At 48.4% G+C, this 19202-nt stretch overlaps 1 protein-coding gene and 1 long non-coding RNA gene across 9 annotated transcripts in view; one reads left to right on the forward strand and one right to left on the reverse strand.

Annotated features, from left to right (window-relative positions):
• The window catches only part of PDE11A (phosphodiesterase 11A), a 405439-nt gene that overhangs the window by 292633 nt on the left and 93604 nt on the right, over window positions 1–19202 (forward strand). The gene's annotated exons all lie outside the window — the stretch shown is intronic.
• LOC140624272 (uncharacterized) lies at window positions 6358–18553 on the reverse strand. The gene is made up of 4 exons (XR_012023763.1): window positions 18406–18553; window positions 18061–18180; window positions 17192–17509; window positions 6358–13398 (listed from the first exon to the last, which is right to left on the reverse strand). It is a non-coding gene; the product is annotated as an uncharacterized lncRNA (long non-coding RNA).

A 19202-nucleotide genomic window follows, 5' to 3' on the forward strand; every position in this document is an offset into this window, starting at 1 on the left:
TTCCCAGAGTGGAGAAGTTTAGAAATGGGAGTCAAATAGTCAAAACAGAACACAACTGAGGGAACACGCAGTACTATTTCAGGAGCAGTGAAGCAAGACCCTGATAAAGTCTCTGGTGCTGCTCCAGCTTCTCAATCTCCTCGTCCTCCTCCACTGGTGAGAATTCTTCCCCACTGCTTCTTTCACCATCACCCCAGTAAGCCTTTAGAACATTCCTACTCCCACCTCTAACCAGCTGCGATCATGAAATGTTTTCCTTCCCTTCCCTGGGTTTACCCCACTCACCTCTATCCCCGAAACCTCCATCTTACTGTCAAAGTTTTATACTTTTTCTTGTAGACGGTTATGAGATCCCCCCGGCAGTCACTATCTCTCTTATTTCAGTTGTCCTTATTTGACACCAGTAGTAGATAATTCCAGTTAATCTCTTAGCATTTCCATTTTTTTAAAAAAGATCGATTTATTTATTTATTTGTTTGTTTGTTTGACAGAGAGAGAGCGCACAAGCAGGGGGAGCGACAGACGGAGAGCCAGACTCCCTGCTCAGCATACAGGGCTTGATCCCGGGACCCTGGGATCATGACCTGAGCCGAAGGCAGACACTTGACCAGCTGAGCTACCCAAGCGCCCCTTACTATTTGCACTTAGATTTAGCTCTCCGTATTGTCAGTCTCCTCGCTCGCCACCTTTATCCTGTCCTCTTTATCTGCCACCCTCTCAGAATCTCTGAGGAGTCTCCGCTCATTTGGTGACAAGCTCTGAATCCTCACCTAGCCACGAATGTCCTTCCTCCACACTAGCAAGTGAAGCCCGTATTTGCCGGGCTTAGGAATCCAGCTGCAGCACTTTTGTCTCAGATGTTCATAAACGTTGTCTTTTGCTTTCGATGTTGCATCGAGAAATCAAACACCAGTGTGACTTCTTTTCCTTTTAAAATTACTCATTGATAATGTTTAGCAGCTTGTAGACTTCGTTTCCCTTCTACCTTAGCTTTCAGCACTGTATCAGACTATGCCTGGATGTGAGGCATTTTTCATTGTTTCTATAGACTTCCATTTTTCATCAATTTAGGCAAATGGCCTATATTAGTTGTTTATTTCCTCTCTTCAGTAAGTTGCTTTTTCCTCTCCTGGAATTCCTCCTGTTTGCTCATTTTTGTATTGGATCTATCCTCTAAGTATTTTGCCTTTTTTCCCCAAATTTCTAGATTTCCAAATGTTTCTATTTTCTTTGTGCTTTGATGAATTTCTTCACTTGATTTTTCAACTCACTACTTTGGATCTAAATAGGATCTATCTTCTTCAGTTTATCTACTGATTTTATTTTTAAGAAAAATTTTTGGTTCCATTTTCCTGCAGTAATCCTTAGATGGGTTGGTGATGATGGTGATATGCAAATTGTCTTCTGTCTCTCTTAGCAACTCTATTTCTCTCTAGTGGCTGGTTGCCTTCCTATGCATTGTTACCTTCCTTTGTTCATTGAGGTCGGGTCCAACTCCTGGGAGACTTCAGTGGCAGTGCCCAAGGAGCACGGGAGGGCAGAGATGCCCCCCTAAGTAGGCAGTGAGCCAACAGAGCAGGTGTCAACCTCTACACGGCAGAAGACAACTTCAGCAGAAGACACCTTGGCTTCCTGGTTTCCTAACTCGGTGTCAGGAATGATGCCATTCCTGTCTCTCACTGGTAGAGGACTCAGCCCACCTGAGAAGCTTGCAGGGGAGAAGCTGGGGGGTGGGTGGGCAAGAAGAACAGGTCTACTCAGTTGTACCATTGCTGCCCCCCACCAAGAAGGACCACTGGGGGCTGAGTCTTCCTCAAATTCCCAGAGCTCTCCAGTGGCCGCCCAGGCTCTCAGCTGGCCCAGAGAAGCCAGCATCCAACACCACCAGCCTTCTGACCAGAACACTGACAAAGTCTGCATTTCTCTGGTACCCTCACACCCTGCAAGACTTCCCAACGTGGTGTCTCACCATCCCTCCGGGAATACTTAGAAAATAAAGTCTCCAGAACCTGCATCCTAGACTTCCTGAAGCAGAATTTCAAGTCAGGGCCTAGAAGTCTGGATTTATAAGCTACCCATTTGAATCTGGAATGAAACTAAGTATTAAAACCACTTATTTAAGGTAAAAGCTGGTGCTTTGTGCCTAGGGGTGCTAGGAGCCCATCCTAGTGTTGATAGGGGCCGTGGATGCTCTCTTGAGAGTTCTGGCCATTGTTCTTTTATGCTCAAGGGTGCCAGGTCTCCCAAAGACCTGAGATACACTCAGTCTCTTTTTCCTTCTCAATATGTCAGTTTCTCTCTCTCTCTCTTTTTTTTTTAAGATTTTATTTATTTATTCAGGAGAGACACACAGAGAGAGGCAGAGACACAGGCAGATGGAGAAGCAGGCTCCATGCAGGGAGCCCAATGTGGGGCTCAATCCCAGGATCACGCCCTGAGCCAAAGGCAGACCCTCAACCACTGAGCCACCCAAGCATCCCTTTTTTTCCCCCTCCCTCTTCTTATACTGTGGGGTTTTTTTGGGGGGGGGCGGTGTCACATACAGAGTCTGCTATAGTTTGGAAGCAAATAGTCATGGATGGAAACAATTATCCTTTATTGTGGACACCAGACCTAAAAAAGCCAGAGCAATACAAAACAAAGAGGGTCTACAAAGGAAAGGGTCATTATAGCAACTCTCATTAGGTTCTGTAGAGGAAAGAACCAGGCCAGAGGTTTCTTGGAGCTCTCCTGTGCCGGCTGTAGCTCAGCTCTGGCCCTGTGGCGCCTTCCACCCATGTAGTTCCCTAGTTCTCGGGCTTGAACTCGGGAGCTGCAAACCACATGATGGGCCCCATCGATCTGCTCCCCGAGGGCGGGTGGGACGGGGTGGGGTACAAGCACCCCTCACATTCCACTGCGTCCGGCCAAGCCTGAAGTCGGTGGGCAGGGAGGGACTGCCACCCATGGGAGGCGCGGGTCACCAGGCCGTGCAAGGCACATGGAGCCTTCTCGGGTGGAGAGGAGCGAATGATCAAGAATAATGATGCCGGTCATCACAGTCACCGCGCACCCCTTTCGGGACTGATCCCCATAAAGAGGCGCGAGCAGGGGGGTGGCCTGACAGCCCGTGACCCACCAACGTCTCCTGGGCCGGGCCCGCTGCGCCTCTTGGCCGGTGGGTCTCCTGGCAGGTACGCGGCCGGCGGGAGGCAGGGAAGGTTCTCCGTCCTCCCCCTCCGACAGCGGGCGCGCGGGAGGGGAACCCGCAGGCCGGAGCACCCCTTGGGCTGCCCACCCAGCTGCCGGGGGTCCCCCCAGCTGCAGCGCCCCGCCCGCCTCTCCTCCCCCAGGCTCCGCGGCTTTCTCCATTCCCTCCCGGACGCGGGGAGCTACCGCTGCTCGCCGGCCTCAGCCTGGGGAGCGGCCCGGGCCCCCCTCCTCTGGCCTCCCCCCCCCCCCCCCGCCCAGCCGGCAGCGCGCCGCAGCCCCTGCACCTCAACCACCGTGCGGGGCGGGCCGCCGTGGTCCCAGGGACCGGAGCCCCTGAGGCTGACGGACAAGGACGGCCGCAGGGGACGCCGTCCCAGGCCCGAGACCCCTGGCCCCCGGCCCCGGCCTCTGCAGAAGCTCGGATCCCTCCGCTGCCTTTATGAGGAAGCGGGACACGAACGCCCGGGCTGAGGCTGGCCCCTGGCGCCTCGCCGGCCTGTGGGGACCGGGCTTTCCTGCGACCCAAGGCCCCGCTCCTGTCGCCCTCCCGACGGCCCTTCCCGGGAGGAGCGTGTTCCCGCTGCGCCTGTGGAGCTTGGCCGGCGGCGCCCGGAAGGCCTCGAGGGGCGGCGACAGGAAGGCCGCGAGGGGCGGTGACAGGAAGGCCGCGAGGGGCGGTGACAGGAAGGCGGTGAGGGGCGGTGACAGGAAGGCCGCGAGGGGCGGTGACAGGAAGGCCGCGAGGGGCAGTGACAGGAAGGCCGCGAGGGGCGGCGCCCGGAAGGCCGCGAGGGGCGGTGACAGGAAGGCCGCGAGGGGCGGTGACAGGAAGGCCGCGAGGGGCGGTGACAGGAAGGCCGCGAGGGGCGGCGACAGGAAGGCCGCGAGGGGAGTGACAGGAAGGCGGCGAGGGGCGGTGACAGGAAGGCGGTGAGGGGCAGTGACAGGAAGGCCGCGAGGGGAGTGACAGGAAGGCCGCGAGGGGCAGTGACAGGAAGGCCGCGAGGGGCGGCGCCCGGAAGGCCGCGAGGGGCGGCGACAGGAAGGCCGCGAGGGGCGGAGCCCGGAAGGCCGCGAGGGGCGGAGCCCGGAAGGCCGCGAGGGACAGCGACAGGAAGGCCGCGAGGGGCAGCGACAGGAAGGCCGCGAGGGGCAGCGACAGGAAGGCCGCGAGGGGCGGAGCCCGGAAGGCCGCGAGGGACAGCGACAGGAAGGCCGCGAGGGGCGGTGACAGGAAGGCCGCGAGGGCGGCGACAGGAAGGCCGCGAGGGGAGTGACAGGAAGGCAGCGAGGGGCAGTGACAGGAAGGCCGCGAGGGGCGGAGCCCGGAAGGCCGCGAGGGACACCGACAGGAAGGCCGCGAGGGCGGCGACAGGAAGGCCGCGAGGGCGGCGACAGGAAGGCCGCGAGGGGAGTGACAGGAAGGCCGCGAGGGGCAGCGACAGGAAGGCGGCGAGGGGCGGCGCCCGGAAGGCCGCGAGGGGCGGTGACAGGAAGGCGGGGAGGGGCGGCGACAGGAAGGCGGCGAGGGGCGGGGCCCGGAAGGCCGCGAGGAGCACTGCCGGGCGCAGAAGCAGAGCCACGTGGCTCCCGCGCCTCAGGGAGGGTAAGGGGGTCGGGAGCCGGCCCTGGCCTGGGGCCCGGCCCACACGGAGCCCTCCCTGGGGACCCGGGGACCGAGGAGCGGAAGCCAGGCCCCCTCCACTCCCACAGACCAGGCCTGTGGTAAATGCCGCGGAAGAGGAGAGAACAACATCCCGGGAGAACCGGCGGGAGAGGCTGCAGGCGGGCAGGGGCAGCGGGCAGGGCCCGGAAGGACGCACAGGTGGGGACGGCCGTCGAGGCCGTCGAGGTGGGCACACCGGGCCCTCCGGGCAGGAGAGGTCTCCCGGCCTTTCCCCGACGGCGCCGCCCTGGGAGGCCGGATGACAGGAGCACGGGCGGCGAGGGCCCGCTCCCCGGGGTGTGAGGCTGAGGACTGACGCGGTCGCCTCCCGGGGGGAAGGGCCAGGCCCAGGCCCACAGGCTCCCGCCTCCCCTGCGCCTTCCCCTTGGAGGTGTTTAACTCGGACGCGATGAATCGTATTTCCCGCCGATGTGTCTTGGACACGCTGGCACCGAACGTATCTCTTTGCAGAAGTGAATGGGGTACAAGCTGCTGGGGCGGGAGAGCCGCCCTAGGATGTGTCCTCTAAGGGGGGGGACTGGAGTCGTGATCAGGATAGCTTTGAAAGGCACCACCGCTCTTGAGCCTGACACAAGCATTTATTTTGAATTTTTGGAAATTTAGTACTCAAGTCATCTGCAAAATGATAATCATCTATTGTGAAGGGAATTGTGTCCCCTCCACCCCCTACCCAACCCTCCCCCCCTGAAATAAGTATGTTGAAACCCAAGCCAAGGGCTCCTGGGTGGCTCAGTCCCTGAAGATCTGCCTTTGGCTCAGATCAGGATCCCAGTGTCCCAGGATTGAGCCCACACCAGGCTCCCAGCTGGTGGGGGGGGGGGGGGGAGGGGCGGGAGCGGGGCGGGGAGGGGGGGGCTCTGCACCGCACCTCCAGCCTTTGCAATCTCTCTCTCTCTTACTCACTTTCTCTCTCGCAAATACATAAAAAAATAAAATCTTTTGAAAAAAAGAAAGAAACCCAACTCAGTACATTAGAATGTGACCGTGTTTAGAGACAGGGCCTTTAAAAAGTGACTCGGGCTAAGTGAGATAGATCATAAGGGGAACCCCAATCCAAAATGACTGGTGTCCTTAAAGAAAAGGAAGAGGCGTAAGGGATGCCCACATACTGAGGAAAGGCCATGTGCAAGCCAAGGAAAGAGGCACAGGAGAAACCAAACTTGCCAACACCTCACTGTCGGGCTCGCGGCCCCTGGTACTGCGAGGAAGTATTTCTAGTGTTTAAGTTGCCCAGTCTGTGGTACTTGCTGTGGCGGCCCCAGCGGGCTCTACACCGCCATATACCGAGGGCCTACTGTGAGCCTGGCACTGTGCTAAGCGTTTTAGTTTTATCCCACTTAACACTTTTAATGACTCTGAGAGTTATTTTTACATTCCTTTTTCAGAAGAAGTAAATGCCCAAGCCCAGAGCTCCAGGAAGTGATGAAACTCAGATTCAAAGACATACCCATTGGCCCTAGACAGGATGCGGGCATACCACCAACCCACCTTTGCTAAGTACTAGCCATGAAAGAAGAACTGGCCTATAAGAATTGCTGGCATTCGAGACTCTTAATCTTTTCCTTATGGAACTTATAAATGACGAGAGACAGGCTTACAGAGATAAATACATACATACATACTGCACAGACGAGAACATCTGGAGTTAAGAATGCCATGGCAACGTCACTGTGAATGTAAGCTAGGAGAGCGCTCAGATGACTGTGAGGATGGCATAGGGTAATGATTACAAACAGAGGAGACGGGGGGCACATCCAGCAATTTTCTAGTTAGGTAACCTTGGGGAAGTTACTTACGTTCTTTTTTTTTTTTTTTTTTTTTTTGTTACTTACGTTCTTAACTTCAGTTTCCTCATTCATGCTAGGTAGGGGCTAAGTTGGGATAACTAATAGAACATTACCTATCAAGTTGTTAGAGGATTAAATGAGATACTATAAAAAACACTTTGCATGATGCTTGGTACACAGTACATCTCAAAATTGCATCATGGTGATAAAATATTCTTCTAATACGTTTGCTGCTAGAAACAAACAAAAATAGCCAACCTGTTCACACATGGTTGAGATCTTAATTGTTTAAATTAAAAATATTAATGTTAAATCTACAAATATTTTCACTGACCCTTATATGTGGGTGTCTAAATATAATATCACTTCCAAAATATTTGTTGTCCTATCCAGCACATTAAGCTTGAGTCAGGTAGCAGTGCACAGCACCAACACAGTTGGGCAAAATGAAAATGTTCATCAGTGTGGGAGGACAGTCTGACAGAAAGGTGGGACACAAAGGACTAATAAAATATCTGACAGAAGTCAAAAAGCATTAAAAATAAAGTGCGTGTGTACATGCGTGTGCATGACACTGTGTGCATGGATGTACATGTGAGTGTGCTCTCAGGAGCACCTCCATCCATCTGAGAATAAACCCAAGTACGAGTCAAGACAGGGAATTGTGGCTGAGGAATCAGCCCCGCACCCCGGTTTCCTCACTTGACAGATTGCCTCTTTATTGCAGGTGATTGCTTTATGCACCCCTAAGAGTAGAAACTTCTTTTAGAATGCTTCATGTGGTTTTATTGAAGCACAACCAATATAAATATTTACTGGATCTATAAGTAAAAGTATATAAATTTTTATCTAGCTGCATAGAGGAACCAGGAGAAACATGTGGAAAGTTGAGTTTATTTTTCTCCACAAAGTGACCCAACTACAACCTGAGGCAACAGCAGAGAAATGCTTAGTGTCAGGGGTGACAACGAGGCTCTGCTGTACTTCTAAATGCACCGGACGGGAAATAGTTTCTACTGAATACATGAATATTTATATTCTGATCGGCTCACTGGAAAGTGATGATTGAGTGGTCACCCACATATGTCCCTGGTAACAGCTTGGATTCCTAACCCCAACTAGCAGGCCAAGAAGAGTATGGAATTCAGAGTATGGAGCAGGGGAAGAGAATAGGATCAGGCCTGTAACGTAAGTGGAAAACCCAAACATCTCCTGGTCACTGACTCACACCCTCCTCTTCACTGCCGGTATGGCCCACTCTTGCCATTAGGTTCTGATTTTGACCCTAGCATTCAAGTTTTGCCCGGTCCTGGCTCTGTTCTCATGGTGGGGTGTGGAACTTTGTAAGAGAGCATTGGGACCCATCATCCCAGCACACACAAGGCAGGGGCACATGGACTTCTACCAAAACCATAAAGAGAGGAAGTTGAGATTCCAGTTCTCTTCGACCCCCCAGCATTATCCTTCTCTACCATTCATAGGTCTCCAGGCTCCACGTTCCTTGGTGTCTTCTGTCCCTTAGGTGAAATGGTTCAGCATTAGTGTTTGCTTGTTCCTGTAAATTCTTATGAGTGGAAATTCTTGGATAAGCCTGTAATTTCAAACTACAGAAACAAGGGACCATGATATTCCTTTGTCTTTAGTGGTTTGTTGACAAAGTGCAGAACCGCCCCCACCTGGTCCCTATTACTGGTTTCTAAACCCTGGCCCATCCCCAGAGGCTGACGTCCCAGACAGCCTCATTCTGAAAATATCACCTAGTGGTGATATTTCAGGCAGACAAAAGAGAGAGTTCACATGGAATTGAAGATCTTCTAGCCCCCTCTCCCCCGCCAATCCTGGCATGAAGGCAATTATCCATTCAACCCATGTTGAGGTCATATTTGTGCATAAAGTTGCAGTTCTTTCTTTGCATTATTCCCGCCAAAAGTCCGGAATTTCTGACAGTCTTTTTCAAGTTTCTATTTGTGAAATCAACATCTAAGCCTGCTCACTAAATCCAAACCTTTGAAACAAATTACAGCATGCCAAGGCTAATAGCAGAAGTTAATCATGTTGGGTGCATTGTTTTATTTTCTAAGATGCCTAGATTGTTCTAAAACTAATATAGAGTGGCTACTGGTTGGAGTAGATGGTATTTAAGCTATAAGAAGCTGATTTTGAAGTGTCCTTTTCTTTGAAGTGGAAACGATGTTGATTAAATCTGTATTTTTTGATATAGATTACAAAACCTCTTGTAATGTTGTGTAATTTCCTATTTCTCCTTGAGGATTCAACAGGTGGACTTAGGGACCTGGGTAAACTGCCAGTGAGTGTAGAGTGTATCTTCACTCATTACACTATAGTAGAGTCCCTGTTATGTGTCCTATAAGGTACCACGGAGTGTGCAAGCAGCATCAGTGGCTGTGCCTTCCCTCTCTTGGGTGATACTGCAGCAGAGAAGGGCAGCAAAGACTCAGGAAGCACTCACAGTGCAGCAACTTGAGACTGAGGTGAGCAAGAGGGTATTAAGGTCCAACCAAGTATATGAATCAGAGAAGCGGTATACAAAAGCAATGGTGGTTCTAGCGGGGCCGAGATGAAAGGCAGCAATTTCTTGGGCTTGAAAGACCATGCTGGATGGACAGCACCTGCTTTAGGGTATTCATATCTCACACCTCTAAACTTTATTTTTTTTCCACCTCTAAACTTTAAAGGCTAATGAGATCAACCCAACCTTGACTGACTGCAGATACCCTCCATCCCCACTACTAGGACATGGGAAGAAGTTCATGGTAACCTCATGGGGTCACCATGTTGCACTCACACATCCACTGCAAGGACTTATCTCCTTCTTGGATAGATGAAGCAGGCTCTCTGGCTACTCTGAGCCATGGCTGATGAGCTCAGATTGGAGCCTGGAGACTGGGGCCACAGGTTCGCAGGTCCCTCTGTGTGTCTCCTACTATAAGTAGGAGCCCCATGATGTATACCTGGAGAGTGCATTAGGTTCACTCAAAATTAGAAGGCTACTTGACTCACTTATTTTACCTGAACTTGGATTTCCGCACATGTGTATGTCTATACGATGAAGGATTCACAGAGGTGATCGGCAAAAAGTTCCACAAGCTCAAAAATCCACTAGAGGCTGTTGTGGCATGGCTTGGGGAGAACTAGTAAAATAACTTGCAGTGAGATGATCAGGTCTTCATTTACCCATTCAGTGAATATTTAGTGAGTGTCTTCCAGGTGCCAGGCACAGGCCTGTGAAATTGTACTGGGCACTTAGGACACAAAAGTAAACAAGGCAGACACAATCCCTACCTTCCTGTAGCAGGCCTTTAACAAGTAATAACATAACATGTTACTGATGATGCAGGAATGTCATCATCTAGCTTCCCACCCAAGTTCAGGTGAGCAGAGCTCCCCTACCAGCACTCCTGCAGGTACCTGGGACCCTACCCCTACCCCTCTTTCTTGGCTTTATCGGTGTCCTTAGGTATTATGTGTCTGAGGATGTAGCAGAGGTGTTGTTGCGCAGACAAGTGTCACTCCCAGTGAGTGGTCAGTAGATGAGGTGCCAACACTGAGAAGCTAAAGTCTTCAGCAGTCTCCCATGGGACAAGTAGCTGGTGAGTCCCTGAGTGCAAACTCTGGGAGGTATCCACTTGAGCGAAGGCAGGACAGTCCATGCATGGATCCTGATTCAGCAACCATGTGGCTCCTGGGAGCTCAAACAAAGCTTCCATGGTGGTCGTCTGCTAGGTGCATCTACTTCCTAGGTAGACGCACCGGGACCAGCTGCTATGCTCCCAAAGACTCTCTCCTTCCTCCCTTACCCTATTCTGTGACCTCTATGAGGTCCTTCACCTTCTCTCATCTCCCCCAGGAGCTCCTTTGATTCTTTCAAAATAGATCCCGGTGGTCCACTGACTCAGAGCCCCAGTCAACAGAGAACAGTCCTTTTCCCAGAGGCCTTAGAGGGCTGCTTGATCTTCATATATTCCCAGAGAAGGAAGGAAAGGTTTGCTGCTGGGAGCACACAGCAAGGGAAGAACAAAGACATTGTGTTTCCATTAGAAAAGAGTCCCCAGTCTGTCACCTGGCCCAACAAAAACTGTGACCAGAGCTTTGAAGGTCAGCTGCTGGGAGCTCTGGCCACAGAGGACAGAGACAGATTACTGCCCAGGGACAAGGGAGCGGGCTGGCACGGACCCTGAGGGGAGTCAGTCCTAGAATTGCAGGCCAGCCACCTTCTGGGCTGTGCTCCAGGACCGCAGATGGGAGCCGGGCCCGCTGCTGCGTCACAGGCTCTAAAGGCCGATTAGGGCAAGTCCTGAATCAGGGCCTTCTCATCAGCCCGGGGCCCCGGAGGCCCGTGTCTCCTGGTACGGTGCCATCTGCAGATGAGAGGGGCCCTCTACCCAGCACGTACTGTTCTCTGCCTGCAGGAGGCCGTGATTTCTAATGCTGCTGGTGAGCTCGGACTCCTGTCCTCAGCTGTGTCTCTTGGCCTCCTGTACACGCCCCTCCCCTTGTTGCCTCTGAACTTGGTGCTTCCAACTTGTCACGAGCCATTCTGTTTGCTCCTCTTTCTCCCTGCTAGATGAGCGTCTCAGGAACGGGGTCTGCATCTTTTCTTAGGTTTCAATACAAGCTTTGTGACCTCGCAGAACTTTTCATCATAGTAACTATTTTCAACATTTTAGATTATTCCAAATAGGCTTTCTTTTTTTTTAAGATTTTATTTATTTATTCATGAGAGACACAAGACAGAGAGAGAGAGAGACAGAGACACAGGCAGAGGCAGAGGGAGAAGCAGGCTCCAAGCAGGGAGCCTGACGTGGGACTCGATCCTGGGTCTCCAGGATCACACCCTGGGTCAAAGGCAGGCGCTCAACCGCTGAGCCACCCAGGGATCCCCTCGTAGGCTTTCTAAAGCTGAAGTTTATCAACGATTTAGAATGAAGGCAGCGATGCTAAACTAGACCCCCTTCATCAAACTGTCCCAGGGATTCTGACGGTGCCCCGTGTTCCCCCCTCTCAGCCCTTCCCACACCGTACTGTCCTTGCCTGTTGGCCTCGTTGTGTTCCCCGACGTGAGCACAGGAACCCTATCGATTTCAGGAACATATCCGTAGGGCAGTGCCGTGCCTGTCTCAGGGCTGGGCACCCAGTACCGGCATGTTGAATGAAACGGGATTAAATTCGGGGGGGTCCCCTAAGGGGATTCGGAGAGTCGGCTCCTGGGCCTAGTCTCTGAAACTCCTCCACTCCTTCCCTCGCTGAGGCTTCCACCAGCACAGAAATTACTAGCAAGTATAGCAACGGCAGGCCAGCAGCCGTGGCTGCGTAGGCACCGGAGGCAGTATTTCCTACTCCGAGCACTGTGGCTGTGACCCCACAGGGGACCCCGCGGCACCATCTCATTACTCCTCATGGAGGCCGCACAACCTGGTATATCCCTGTGTCCATGGAGAGGCTCCGTCTCGGGCTTCCCTCGGCTTCTGGCCCGCGGCCACCTAGCAAGGAGGTGGGGGTAGGACTAGAGCCCCTATCTGTTGGCAGAGGGTTCTGGACAGCTACAGGTACATTTAATAAGTAGCCTCAAAAAACCAGTTATTAGAATTTAAACCACGCGTGTTAGAAACATCAGTGTACAAACCCCTTGAGAGCCAAACCTGTTTCTCGGAGGACTGTATTGTGAGGTTGATGTTTTTCAGTTGTCGGCAGTATTTTCCCCCCACATTTTCTTATGAACATGTTCAGACATAGAAAAGGTCAAACGAATTGAATGGCAAGGGGGCGCCTGTCTCGGTGGTTGAGCAGCTGCCTTCAGCTCAGGGTGTGATCCTGGGGTCCTGGGATAGACTCCCCGCATCCGGCTCCCCGCAGGGAGCCCGCCCCTCTCTGCCTGTGTCTCTGCCTGTGTCTCTGCCTCTATGTCTCCCAGAATAAATACATAAAAATCTTTAAAAAAAAAAAATTGCATAGCAAACCCTCATCAATCAGTGGCTTCTCACTTCCATCCGGGAGCCCCTTATACTCTGCCTTCCATCCCCCAAATTTGCACACCAACCAAAGCCGCCCCAGCTCTGAACAATTCACTGCTGTGCTTATTGAAGGGATCCTGTTTACAACAATGGTTCTTAGCGAGCGTCAGAATCACCTGGAGGGCTTGTTAAACATAAATGGAGTTTTCGGATTCGGAATTTGCATTTCTAACAAGTTCTCAGGTGGTGATATAGCTGGTCTGGAGTTCACACCTTGAGAATTACTGGCTTGGGAAAATTTTCCCTAAAAACCACAAGAGACATTTCTCTGTAGACCCAGAGATAGCACAGCTGTGTCTCTATGGGTTTCCTTAGCCCTTTAAAAAAAAAAATCTTATGAACTCTAAATTATCTAACATACAGGATTAGCTTACAGATGAATTTCTGGCTCTCCTACAAATGTCTTGACGCTACGACATGCATTTTGTCTAGTAACTACACTTCTGATCATGATTTATATTCCTATCCTTGGTTTTTCTTTGATTTCTCTTTCTGGACTCTTTATTTTCTTTTATTCCGTGTTATTGCATGGATTTTAAAAATCCGGGCAGCCCCGGTGGCGCAGCGGTTTAGCGCCGCCTGCAGCCCAGGGCGTGATCCTGGAGATCCTGGAGATTCTGGATCGAGTCCCACGTCGGGCTCTTTGCGTGGAGCCTGTTTCTCCCTCTGCCTGTGTCTCTGCCTCTCTCTCGCACTCTCTCTGAATGAATAAATAAAGAATCTTTAAAAAAAATCCACATTAAACATTTTTTGGAACAAAGCAGGTTATGTATGTACCACTACCTCTGGCAACAACAAAACAACACTTTGATATACCCTATTGTCTAGACTTTAATAAGAAAGCAGCGAACTTTTCTAACAAACATTTTTTAAAAGAAAAAATTACTTCATAGTGCTCACGTCACACAGGGACCATTGGCCTAATTTTAAATTAAAGATTTAACACAACATCATCTCTTAGTGCTAATTCTCTTTCACCTCATCCACCACCTTTAGGACCGCTGTAATGTGCAAGATGGATTAATATTGTACTCTGAGTTTTTAACAATCTTCTTTTATGAATAGACTACAGAAAATCTGGAAATATATAAACAAATACTGCATCAGTTGACCTGGGATACCTTCATGTGTTTAAGAAGAAACATTTGATACCTTTAAAAAAAAAACATATTATTGCTTTTAATTTTATCTTAAATGTTATATACTACAAAAAGAAAATCTCTTTAAAAATGACTGGTTTCTGTTGAAATGCAGTATTTAAGTTTTTCAGTGCTACTGTGAAGAATTTATGTTTCATTGATAAATATAAATAAGAAGGGCACATCCGAAATATAAAAGAGTCAGTCTTAAAAAGACATCACATAAAAGAAAATGTCTACGTTTCAAAAGGAACAGTCAGTCCGATGTTTCCTTTACTTTTCCTTCTCACCATGACAAGAAAAATCTCTGGGAATCGCACCTCCTGAGGCTTACAGTGGTTGTTGCATGAAAGATGACAAAGGCAGTGCCTGAGATCAATAGGAAACAGGTAGAGTTAAGATAGTTTCACTAGAACAGCTCAAACAGAAATAAAAGGAAGGCCCTAAGATTTTTAACTTCCAATGAAATTTTTGGAAAATCACATGTCAAGAGACGATAGAAGTTCCATTCTCCTATCAAGAGAGTCAAAGTAATAGGTCTCCTCAAGCCTAGAAAACCAACATGAATTAAACAGTAATTGAGAATAATTAAAGGTTAGAAAGAAAAGGGACGTACTGTACCCAGGAGTCATAGTTCTTTAAACTCTCCTCACTTTTCAAACAAGTGATTATTGACTACTAATCTTCCTTTCTTTTATGCACTTAAAAAAGACAAATACATAAAATGCCCTTTGACTTGATTAGCTGTGTACCGGGAAGCTTTGCCCCTGTTCAGGTGAAGCTCAAGTAGTCACGTGTACCAAGATTCTGGGAGGAAACAGGCCTCAGCAGGTACATAACAGCCCTTGAATGTGCGTGAGGATCACCTGCACTTTGTTAAGCTGCAGAATCCATGTGAAACCACAGAGGAGTTGGAAAAAAGCTATGGACCCATCCCCCCAATCACGAATAATCACTTCACATGCACACAAGTTCAGGCACCTGCTTCCTGCTCTAATGGGTATACTTGAAAAACCCAAGAGTATAAAGTGACTGTAAATATTACGGTGATTTATATAACTGCGGAGAAGGAAAACATCACTGTAGAATGAGATAGAAATGAATGAATGGAAATGAACTTGCAAAGAAGATGGGGTTTGAATTTCAATTGGCACAGGGTAAGGAAGAAGTCAAACCCATTATGGGGCTGGCCGGGTGGGGGTGGGGGCATGGGCAGGGAGTAGACTAACCTGAAACAGAGGGAGTGATGAGATGACTAACTGCCCAGCCTGATGCTTCCGTAGACAACTGGAAGATGGGAACACTGGAAGGGCGAAGTTTACGGTGAGCCCTGAATGCCGAGCTAGGGAATTATACTTCACTCAGCAGGCCACGTTGAACACTTAGAGGTATTCGAAGAGGGAGTTACATGACAAAAAATGGTGTTGACTGAGTCAAAGGGATAAAGTCTACGTTTTATCACACAAACAAGTTAAAATATGCTATGTTTATATTTTAATCTGAGACAGGATAGGGCCTTTAACTCTTCTTTTAAAAATATTTCTTGACGATTCTTAGATGTTTATATTCTCTCTTATGTTCTAAATTGTACCGTTCTCACATATAAATTAAGCCCATGAGCCGCAGTGTTTGATCATCTCGTTCTTTTATGTCTGGCCCCAGGAACACGCCTCGGATCTTCACAACACTGCTACACAGACCCCCAGCTGGCTTCACAGCCCTTTGTGGCTTCTGGTGGTGCTTTGTAGACCAGCGAATGGGTTTCTCCTACAAATGTGCTAGGCAGCCAGCACCTTCTCCGTCAGCTGAACAGTGTGTTCCTGGAGCTTTGTGACGGTCTTTCCTTTGAATTTTGTACTTTCCTCACACGTTTCACATGTTGTGGGCTCCCAAATATCCCAACCTTCCTGTTTGAAAGTCAATTTAGGAAAGCAACATTGCCCTGGGATTAATAAGAAATCATTTCCTCTTTTCCTGAACAAGAAGAGAAATTTGTTAAAATGTCACTCTTCACCACTGGAAATGTGACTGTATACTATCTAAACTACTAGCTACTTCTAGAACTATTAGTCCCTCTAAAATCTGATTGCCTGTGTATGTTTTATGCATTTCTCAACTGTGTCCCAAATGTCTAGAGAAACATTTCCAGGTTTCTGACAAAAAGCTGGTTGAGCTGATTCTGTGCTCCGTCTAATCAAAACAAAGCTAACAACTGGGGGCCATTCTAAAGGCAGTTGTGAGCTTAGAGACTTCCCAAATGAATTCCTATAGGACCAAAATATTGTCCTCTCAAATGGATCCATGCTGTTCATCATGAAAAATGGATGGATAGTAATCTGGACCTAAATCTCAAACACCACCCCTGGTGCACCCAAGTTAGCTTCCATAAAACAGGGATAGGGGACCCCTTGGTTTGGCATTAGCCCATTTTTAGAGGCAGTGTAATGGTCAGGAACTAGATGCTCCGGGTTCAGATCTGTCTCTGCCAATGCCCACTATGCGAATTTGAACAGATTGTCTATCATCTGTCCTACTTGCGTCATCTGTAAAATGGGATTAAAAACGTTCCCTACCTCTTATTGTCCTCAGGAGGAGCAAATGAGTCAACATGCAAAAGGTACTAGAACAGTGCCTGGCTGTAGTAAGAACTATAAAAGTGCGGCAAAATAAAGAAGTTTGCAATCCCTTCCACATCCCCACAGCCTAGTCTCCTGTCAGCATTAATTCCAGGATCCTATAGCACCCAACTTCTGCTCTTGTCCAAAGGGGTTAGTGAATGAGTGGACTGGATTGGCAACAAGTCATTTTGCCTTTGAGAGACTTGGGCTGGACCCACCACCCACTTTGTTGTTTCTTCCCATTTTCTGAACATCACAAAATGTAATATTCATGTGTCAGGGGATCCAGGATTGTATTTTAACATTTTATGGCCTCTTTGTTAAGCTACCTTTTCAATTTTAGAGGAGGCAGTTTTATGACTCCCTTTGATAACCACTTAACTATTAAGACCCAAACAAAGAAGAGGAATGGTCAAAGGATATCAGGTACTCCCAGCCAGCTAGAGTCCCACTTCTTGAACATTATTCAAATTAGCTCCAGGACTCATAATTCTGTGTTTTCATTTATTGCTGTAGTAAAGTAAATGGTTCTTTTATCCAAATGTTATTTCCTGGCTATTAATTCAGTAGTTATTTTGGATTGTAGCACTCCTCTTTGATTTAGGGATATGGTGCCTTATAAATATTTAAAAGTTGAAGACTGACACTTGGAGAAATTGACTTTGATTTGTTTTGTTAATATACTATGTCTAGAGTAATTATAGGTTTGGAAGATGTGGTCCCATTCTCTACTTACCAGAAGATATGCCGAGCTTGTAGTTCTGTAACAAGGAAATTTGACAACAGAAGGCTCTTTCCAAATCTTCTGCAGACAAGATCTCCATGCACACCTCCACAGAACACACAGTACTCTCAATTCTTCATAATTTCCTCCAGAAACTTCTCTTGAGCCCAGGAATGTGGATGAAAACTATATATACTTCTCAAAATAGCTGAAACCGGCTATTTCTGAAAGGCCAGGGATTTTCTCTACATCTACAAGTGCCAGCAAGGGTTTACGACAGGGCTCGGGGTGATCTATAGACTGGTATGATTTAACCATGGATCAATCAACCTATTAGGGGAAAAAAGACAAGGTCAATAAGTATGGGTCTTGGTGAACCAGAGGTCACCCTACATTTTTCAACCTAATGTTCTTATTTCCTTTCCATTAACATTTCATAATGAAAAAATACCCATATTCTTTAATTTTTAAGATAATTAAGTGAATTTAGTGCCTTTGAAGAGTAGACGATTTATAATGGCATCAGAGACTACACTATTAATAATCCACAAGACAGGGGCCACCTGGAGAGCAGCACAGCCTCCCCTGCCATATAAGCTCCTGGGAAACCAGCTGTGAGGGGGTTGGACTTCCTCTGCCAACTCAGAACCAGACTCTTCTGAGAGCAGAAACACTTGTGCCTTTTGAGAGGAGGCTTCTACTCTCTTGGAAGGTGGTTTTCCAGTTGTATTTTGGTTTGAACTGGAACAGACTACAAGCTCAGATATTCAGATACTTCACCACACCTGAAACGTGTGGTGGAAGTAGAGTTGTTCTAGGGTTCTGGGGTCAGGCCCACACACAAGGAAACAAAGGGACTGAAAAACCAAAGACTGGCTTACCTCTGAGTTCTCCAAGCTGATCAGTTAAGGCATCATTTAGTAAACATAATTTCAGTGATTTTTGGATAACGATGGTAGAGTAAACGGACTCATTTTCTTTTGTTCCTTCCTCAGGCCCCACTAAAACACCATGAAGAAAAAAATTTTTAGGGCATAAACAAAGAAATTGGGAGAGAACTTAACAATAACAAAATTTTGAAAGCTAGAAAACAGATGGATGAATATTAAGTAATTTAGCAAACCCGAAAAAGCCAAAATAAGCCAGCAATGGGAAAAGCTGCAAGGCAAACAAATTTATACCACAAAGCCCCTCCCAGGTAGCTCCAGAACTGGCTAATTAAGTACCTTTGGAAGTGGGGATGATGGTAGGACTACGTACAGGAAAACAGAGAATCTAAGAGACGTGACATCTTTGCCTCACACCTCCACTTCATAAACACTGGGAGCTGTGTGTAGCTTAAGAGTGTGTAACAGCTGCTCTTCGGGTGTGGGAGACACCAGCACAGAGCTTGAGGTAGGAGTACAGGCTGCAAACGGGTTGAATGAAGAGCTAGAAACCCAGGCTGAGGGACTTCCCCCATCATCTTCCCAGGCAGGCTCAACCCCCAAGATTCTTCTCTGGAGAATCTAAGTAGCTAAGAGCAAAGCCCTAAAGATACCCACATTTGGCGGCTTTCCCAAGGAACCAGGCCAGGGAGATTCCCCCTCCAGAGAAGGCTGCAGAAGCTTTAACAGGACCTATAGAGCCCGACTTGTAAACATAATCTGAAAATCAAAGATGACCACACAGCTGAGGAAAAACTCTAACACCCTAAAGCCTCTAATAGGTGAAAATGATTCCTTGACAGATAAGCTGATTAAAAGAAAGACTAAACTATCAGCAGATGAATGGATAAAGAAAATGTATTGTGGTTGACCCTTGAACAACATGAGGGTTAGGGGTGCCAATCCCCACGCAGTCCAAAATCTGCATAAAACTTTTGAATCACCAAAAGTGTAACTACTTGTAGCCTGTTATTGACCAGAAGCCTTACAATAACATAAACAATCAATTAACACATATTTTGTGTATTGTATATATTAGTTACAGTATTCTTTTTTTTTTTTAAGATTTTATTTATTTACTCATCAGAGACACAGAG

Source organism: Canis lupus, chromosome 34 (assembly GCF_048164855.1).
Source record: "Canis lupus baileyi chromosome 34, mCanLup2.hap1, whole genome shotgun sequence".
Taxonomy (NCBI): Eukaryota; Metazoa; Chordata; class Mammalia; order Carnivora; family Canidae; genus Canis; species Canis lupus.